This window comes from Morone saxatilis, unplaced genomic scaffold (assembly GCF_004916995.1).
Source record: "Morone saxatilis isolate NCDOM2014 unplaced genomic scaffold, NCSU_SB_2.0 Contig14, whole genome shotgun sequence".
Classification (NCBI taxonomy): domain Eukaryota; kingdom Metazoa; phylum Chordata; class Actinopteri; family Moronidae; genus Morone; species Morone saxatilis.
The window spans coordinates 1,238,828-1,247,170 of NW_023339696.1; the positions used below are offsets into that span (position 1 = coordinate 1,238,828).

At 36.9% G+C, this 8,343-nt stretch overlaps 1 protein-coding gene across 1 annotated transcript in view; it reads left to right on the top strand.

Moving 5' to 3' along the window:
- Window positions 1-8,343, top strand: part of LOC118323034 (neurabin-2-like) — a gene marked incomplete at its 3' end in the record, with an annotated part of 10,583 nt that overhangs the window by 190 nt on the left and 2,050 nt on the right. The gene's annotated exons all lie outside the window — the stretch shown is intronic.

Genomic DNA, 8,343 nt, shown 5'->3' on the forward strand with positions numbered 1-8,343 from the left:
ACTACTGTCAGAATAAAGTGAAATATTGAAAAACTTACTTATAATGACTTTTTTTCCTGTCACATTGGCAGAAATGGGCTTCCATATTATACACTAATGAAAACAACTGCCAAAAGATCCTCTTTACATTTTACACACTATGAATGCAGGACTTTTACTCATATAAAGTATTTTTACTTAAATGTATATGCTATGTGTTTTACAAAGTAAAAGATCTGAATACTTCCACCACTGCATGTAGCAGTCGTTCCTGGATACAGACGTCTTTTCTTAAAGACAGCAGGTTGAGATCACTGTACTGCACCTCTTCCTCCTCCAGTACTCTAAATATAGAGACAGTCCGCTAGGGTAGGGTTAGTAAACACACACATCCAAAAGAAAAGAACAGTAAATTGTAGAGTTAAATCAAGTTTCCCTTTTGTATTTCTTGTTCAACATATTTTTATTTATTAATGCTGACAGACAGGTATTGGTTCAGACAAACATGGTGGCATCAACTAAAGAACAGAACCAGGCAGAGAAGGAAATCTGTTTCAGACCCAAGACACACTCAAAGGTCATCTTACACACTGTCAGATTGTCCTGCTCACACTGTTTGGCACCCCTACGTAGACATCTCAATGTATTTGAAGAAGCTAAGCAAAGGGCTAATATAAAAAACTGAAATCGCTCCAAAATGCCATGAAATTTGGGTAGTGGATTGTAATAGAACAAAGCAGATGGAAAATCCCCCCCCCAAAAAAAAAAATTTAAAAAAGTGCTTTTGCATTTTTAACCTTTCCTGTTATTTTTCCAGTTTCTTAAAAGTTGGTTTGTGAACACAAGCTTATACTTAATCTACGTAACAGGCGTCTGTTCTATTACTTCTATCTGCTCTGGATGTTAAGTGTTTAATGACCAGTTACCTCTGGTTACAGGACAGAATTTGACAGTCGTCCAGTCAGGTTTCCACCCTGAGCATCGTAAATAGTTATCGCATCAAGAAAGCCAAAAGTCAAGGTCAAACTAGGCCTGCAAGCAAGAAAAACTAGGTCCTTGGTAGGGCTGCAACTAATTAATTCCTGTCATTGTTGATTAATCCGTCAATCATTTTCTCCATTAATCGATTAGTTGTTTTGACAATGAAATGGTGAAAAACGTTGATCACTGCTTCCCCAAGGTGACATCCTCAAATTTCTTGTTTTAGAAAGATATTCAGCTTACTGTCATAGAGGGCTAAAGAAACCAAAGAATTTGCTAATTTTCTTGTAAAAATTAATCAGAACAATTAATTGATTGTCAAAATAGATGTCAACTAATGTAGTAGTTGACAACTAATCAATTAATTGACTAGTGTTGCAGCTCTAGTCGTTGGACATAGAGAATCGTGTCGTCTGCATATACCAAAACTTTTCTCAATAAATCAGTTTTGTCAAAGATTGCTTAAAGGGGACCTGTGTGGAGTTACTCCCCAAAACATACTGTGTGTGGCCTTAAAGGTCTCTCAACTACAATTACTATTAACCCTTAAGCAAGGCACTAAACCCTCTCACCTGCTCCAGCAGAGCTGCTCAGAGGCTACCAGGGGTTTTTAAAGGTCATCTCCCAGAATGTGAAGCAGGGGGAAAGAGTGGAGTTGGATTACTATTTAAAATATGGGTAGTAATGACCAAACACTGAAAAATGTCCTGGTGAAAGGAATCGATCTGTCTACAATCTGTAAAGTTAAATGCTGTTGTGCTACAATCTGTCAGCCAAAATGGCAGTCTGTCTGTACTGTACTGTACTCAGTGGCAAACACTCCTTAAACACATATTTTGTTTTAAATGTGATGGGCAGACATGAGGGGTAACAAGTGTGATAGTCAGCTACAGCTAGCGCACATCTGAAGGCTTTGTAAAGGCAAAAGCAGCATGTTAACTAATAGTCTTAACAAGGCAAAGTGATCACTCACTGTGGTAAGATAAGCTGCAGTAGGTCATTTTTTATATAATTCTTTTTGTCATATTTGCTGAAACTTTCACTATATCCTGACAGTAGTACACAATACAGATAATCTGTGAAAAAATCTGATTCCTCTGGTTCCTCATAGTGCTCCTAGTGGCATTCACAAGAATCCACCGGGCCTGAACAAAAACAACCAATCAGCATAGAAAGAGAGTTGCTTGTTTTTTCTCATACAGATGCTTTGGGACCCTGGGAATGAGACACAACAATCAACTATCTTCAAGCCTCCAACCCAAGTGTTTTTCTATCTTTCTCAGCTCTGATTGGTTGTTTTCGTCCAGGCCTGGAGGATTCTTGAAAATACCATTGTGAGTGGTAGGAGAAGCCAGAGGAACCTGATTTTTTAAAGATTATCTGTCTCACGTACTACTGTTAAAACACATTAAAAAATGTCAGCAATAATGACAAAACTTTTTTTTTATTTTTTTTTATTAACATTACCTACTGCAGCTTTAAACCAAAAGTGACCAGCAGGACTTTGATTTGTTGATAAAACAGCATTTGTACAGCTCACATTGGTTTGACATAGAGATGAAACTGTAATAAAAATACTTAAGAAATTAAAACACTCAAAAGAGTTGCTTATGGCTGATTTTCATTCCTTTAAAAATCTCAAAGACCCTTGTTCCTGTCCAATTGGAACATAATGTAAATATACTGCAAGTTCTGGACAAAGACTTGGTGTCTTTAAAAAATGATCTTACATGAAAACATCAACCGTATACTGTGAGTGTGGTGTCACTCCCCTTTGTCCAATTCAAATATGCTTATATCATGATATATAATTAATCCATCATTCAAACTGTTGCTTTAACAACATGACATATTTCACCATATATCTAGAATGGAGAGTGAGACAGAGCAGAAAACAAAAACATGACCTTTGTCTGTTGGTTAAAGTTTCTCATACTACTGTTTGTGGCTAACAGCTATTAAGTTGAGCAGCGCACAAACTTTGTTCCCATGAGTCACTGAAAATTGAATACAAATGATTTCCTGTAGGTCGGAGGTCAAAGGATGCCTCAGGGGGTCTTGTCATTTGTGTAGGTGTGAAGTATACGGGGACAGATTGTTCAGCGCAAAACAAGTTGAGAACAAATACCTTATTTTAAAAGGCATTAAAACACTGAACCAGAAGAAGTTGGTGTTTTGGAGCTGCTCGGTCGCACTGTGTGCCACTGTGACACGCCTTCTACTAACAACAATTATCAATTTATGCTACATTAGGTATTAATTTTCACGACATATTTGTGGAACGTATTCCGTGTTTGCAAGATGGCAAAGAAGAAAATAATTTATATTAACATGACTATGGGTCTACAGCCACACCAGTGGCTCTATTAAGGCTGCACTTAGGCAATTCTTTAAATTAAATGCTAATGTTAACATGCTAACATGCTCACAAAGACAATGTAAGCATGCTGATTGGAAGAAGTACAATGTTTTAGCCTATCATATTCATTATTTTACTTTAGCTTGTTAGCATGTTAACATTTGCTAATTAGCACTAAATTAACAATTTACAAAGTTTAGACGAGGCTAATGGGAATATCATTAGTGGTGCTAGAGGATAATTCATCCTGAGGGGTGCATGAATGTCTGTACCAAACTTCATAGCAACACTTGAGAAGGGACAAATTTGAGCTGCGAGAGTGTGACTAAAATCAAAAATGGCTGCTTGATAGAACCGTTCTGTGATTCAGTGTTTTCAATTAATGCAACCTTATAAGAGCTTGCCAGCAAGCTGTATGATCTCAATAAGCATGCACATGAACTCGTAATAATCACCACGGTGAAATGACAACATTAGAGCAGCAAATTACACAGTTAGCCCGTTTTAAACTTTGTATAAGTAACTGGTGTGTGAACACTGTCCTAGTGAGCACCATTTTTCCATCCACATGCAAATATGAACCTCATATTTGGAATATCAAACAGTCATCATGAACCACTGGATAATAGTCAAATCAGAAATATACAATCATATTGTATAAACAGAGACTGTACTGTAACTACAGTGACACAGGGTCTTAAAAGGGAATGGACAAATGTCTTCCTTTGTTATTTCCAAAGTAAGATAATTCTGTATTAGCCAATTTGCAAAGTCTTGGAGTAGTAAGCTGCAGTGGGTACATTTTCTATAAAATAACTTTTTGTCATGTTTATGGACCTTAATAAAAACAACCAATCACAGCAGAGAAAGATAGTTGATTGTTGAGTTTCATTCCCATCTACTCAAATACAGACAAGCTACCAACCAAGAGTGTTGGTATTTGATGCCCTGGTAAGCTTTACATCTTTCTCAGCTCTGAATGGTTGTTTTCATTCAGGCCCGGTGGATTCTTACAAATACCATTACTGTCAGGATATAATGAAAGTTTCAGCAAATATGACAAAAAGTTATTTTTATAAAAGTTACCCAATGCAGCTTTAACGGACAATCTACAGTAAGTCACTGATATTCCCTGCCCTAGTAAAATATATTTTCAACATTTTAACCAAACAGGACTTATTTTTTGACAAGAAATAACATTTCTTTGGTTACTTTTAACAATTTTCTTTCTGCTTAATATTTTAAAAATGCTTGTGATTTACCCAAATGATCTGACCAAAGAATAAACTTGTTGGGAAAAGATAAACCTGATGCACCTCCAGTGGTTTCTAAAATGATCTGACCTTTAAAGACCACAGCAACATTTCTGTATTCAACCCATTTTTGGACGATGTCATGTATCACTAACTTAAGTTCATATTCTAAACGCATAATACTGGCACTGGGACTTTCTACTCTTCTCCTAATGCAAGAGATGTGGAGTGTGTTTACATGCACACGGTTTTTTGAATAACACTGTAGCTCATATCCATGTGAATGTCTAGTTCCACAAACATCTCACAGAGGCAAAACTATCCTGGTAGTATATTGGCAAGGCTTCATTAGCTGATTAGAAAAGACAAATACTGATCAAAATATCAATAAAAATAGAACTGGCAAGGACTAATATCATTCATTGTGTACACTTTAAGGAAGTCAGTAGGCTAAATTAGCATACATAGCAACAGGACCCTAACCCATCAGAAAGGCTAACCAGCTTACCTAGCTCACCAGCTATTAGAGCCTGACTGAGCAAAGTTGAATTCTATAAGCAACTGGGAAGCTCATTTAGAAATTGAACCACTCTTGAATACACAGTACTGATATTGAAATACCACTGAATCATTACATTAAAATATTGTACTTTAAGTAAGAGTTTAAACCACATAAAGTCAGAGGGATAGTAAAAAATGAGGAATTCCAATGCTATAAATTCTGTGATATTCAAATGTCAATAATATATATTCAATAGTAGTTAAGTTTTGCAGTTTTACAATTAGGTATACAGTTGCTCATTTAAAAAAATTGAAATTATTATGACCTTTCTTTTCTTCTGTAGTAGCCAGTATTATCGGTCAAAGAGGAAATGGTTCTGAAGTTCCAAAAATAAAAACTGAGATAATTTGGAAACACTGTTAACATTAACTAGTTTGTCCACCAGAAAACACTGACTATTTATTTTCCAACTAAATGCTTAGTACATGTCTTGGTCATAATTCTTTATTAATCAAATTTAAGCATCCTTAAAAAGTCCAGTGTTTAGTAACTCTTTAATTAAATAACTGCCTTAAAAATCCAGTATTGGTCACACATTTTTGGCACTTATGCTTATGCTTACTTCAAATAATGAGATTTTTTCTTGAGCAGTTCTGCCTCCAAAAAATGTTTGAACAACTGACACTACAAGTGCACCTCAAGAGATCCTGTTGTACATATAAGCAGTTTCTGAATACAGGAATTAACTGAATATTTTCAGTTCCCCATGTAGCCTGAGCTTACAAAATGATGCAGTGAGGGCAAGTGGAAGCTGTACACAAAATAGCCTCAGAATATCAGCATATTCTGGTGTTTGGTGACCCTGGATAAGAGGAGATTTCTGAAAACCCTGCACCAACTCAAGAATATAGCACATGATTATCCTGAATAACAGGATAGTTGGTGTGCATGTAAACCCACAGATACTGTAGTAGACACCAACAAATATACACCATTAGAAGCTCTATAAGCACATTAGACTATTCACACCCTGTTTGCCATTGATGTTGATAGAAAAGAGATGAAACAGGCTGAGTCTGGACTACTGAACTAGTTCACCCTCCACTCACTGCACTGCCTTACTCTCGGATATTAGACCACTTAATTCCTTAAGCCATTTAAACACTTTTAAATACATGTATAGAATATATACAAACAGTATGCCACCACACTTCTGCCTGATTCCTTCCATCGCTTGCAGAGAGTTAGGCTAGAAAAGAGAAACCAAAGGCTGGGGTGGGCGTTTTTGTTTTTTTCAGTTTTTGTCACTGATCTGAAATTTGTCGTCCATCTTGTTTTACAGTTTTTATTACTTTACTATCAGCAGGTGGTGGTTGTTTCCTTTACAGAGTTATTTTTTGTTGTGTGTTACTACCAGGTTCCACTTCAGAATTTGTGTTGAGTCTTGAGGTGAAAAAAATTAGGTGGCCATTTCTCCTTTGCGGTTTTTGATTCGAATGCTATACAACAGAAAGCACGTTAGTCCTCTTCACAAGAATCCAGTCCAGTCACAAACAAAACAAAAGAGGAATGGTTCCGCAACCACCTAGTTCAAAAGTAGTACAACGGCAATCAAATTACCTTTGTCCTTTCTCGTTTGTTCTGTTTAATTCTGCATTTATGCCCTCTGTCACTCTATAAAGCACTTTGTGACGAGCCTGTTTAATAAAAGCGCCTTTTCAAAATAAAATTGAATCAATAGTAGAATCCCGGTAGGATACCGCTGTTGACAAGAGGAGAAGCCAAAACAGATCATCCACAAATAAAGTACAGGTTGTTGAATGTGATTTCTGTGTTGATTGCCAAGCCGGTTGCCAGGAAGACACACAAGGAGGATTCTGGGTATTACAGAAGGTGCATTCTGGGATTGGTTATTGTCTGACAGAGCTCTAAGCCATTGGCAGATGTCAGATGTGAGGTTGCTTCTTTCCTTGTTGTATGTCGCCCTCCTCCTCCTCTCTTTTACAATTGTCATCCCTGTTTATTCTTTTTTTTTTACTACCTGTCCGTGCAGTAAATGGTTGATTGGAATAAAATACAGTCCAGGTCAGAATGAAGGCAGAGCTCCTCCTTTCAGTCACAGACAGGAGGTAGGACGTAGCAGCAATCTAGGAGGGTTTGGGGGTCTTCAGGGCATCCACTTTTGTCTCCAGGTCTGTAATCTGTGGAAACAACAACACAGTGCAACTAAATACATTTAAACTACGCTATAATGCGATCAGTTATTTCAACTCAAAAAAACGTGTTGAAAGGAATTATATACAATTTTTAAGTAACTCAGTTTTAGTTACAGAAACATTCCTGATTAAGCACTGATTACTAGGTATTTTGTTTTCACAGTACAAATTAAAATTACAAAATTAAGTCAGCGTCACTTTAAATTAGCAAAGCTACTTTATCAAGACTTAAATTGACTTATTTTGTTTTACAATGATAGGCTATTTTTATTGCGCACTGCACATATTGCAGTTGAGTGTGCAGTGCACAGTCCATCGGGCGTCAGGTTTGGTAATTTCATGGCTAAGCTCGCCTGGTGCACCCAGGGTGTACTTGGGTGTACACGTTATAGGTGGGTGTATACAGACTTGATAGGCTTTTTTTTTTTACTAATTCAGTGTTTTCTTTTACCTCTGTTGGCTGTTGTTCTATTAGACAATTTACTTTACATTTACTGTTCTTCACAGAAGTGAATTCACTGCTTTTAGGATGAAAATGATCTGACAATACAAACACACTTCTACCTGCATTAAAAATACACTTTTGCCAGCCAGAAACAGCCACTGTTGTAGCCCCAGTGACAGAGTTTTGGAAATAGACACTGGGGGAGGACTGGCAGGAACAGACAGTCCTCATGGAGCTATTAGAGAGAGAAGTTCTACTTGACCTACGATTTGTCATGGAACTGTATGAACTGTTTTCAAGTCTCCAACACGCCTGAGGATTTGCAATGTGTAAAAATATTTGCAATGTATAAAAATAAGAGGACAGAGGATGGAGCCTTGGGGAACACCACAGTCAACAGGGCCCACGAAGATGGAGCATCACCAGCGACTACTGATTCTGTTGACAAATATGATTTAAATCAGTCTAATGCAGTATCCCAGATGCTAACCCATTTTTCAATGCGATCCAGTATCAATTGCTGAACTAAGATAATGTAGAATTAAAACAGAACAATCAACAGCATTAGCTGTTAGCAAAGGCTCATTTGATTGCTTATATATATATAT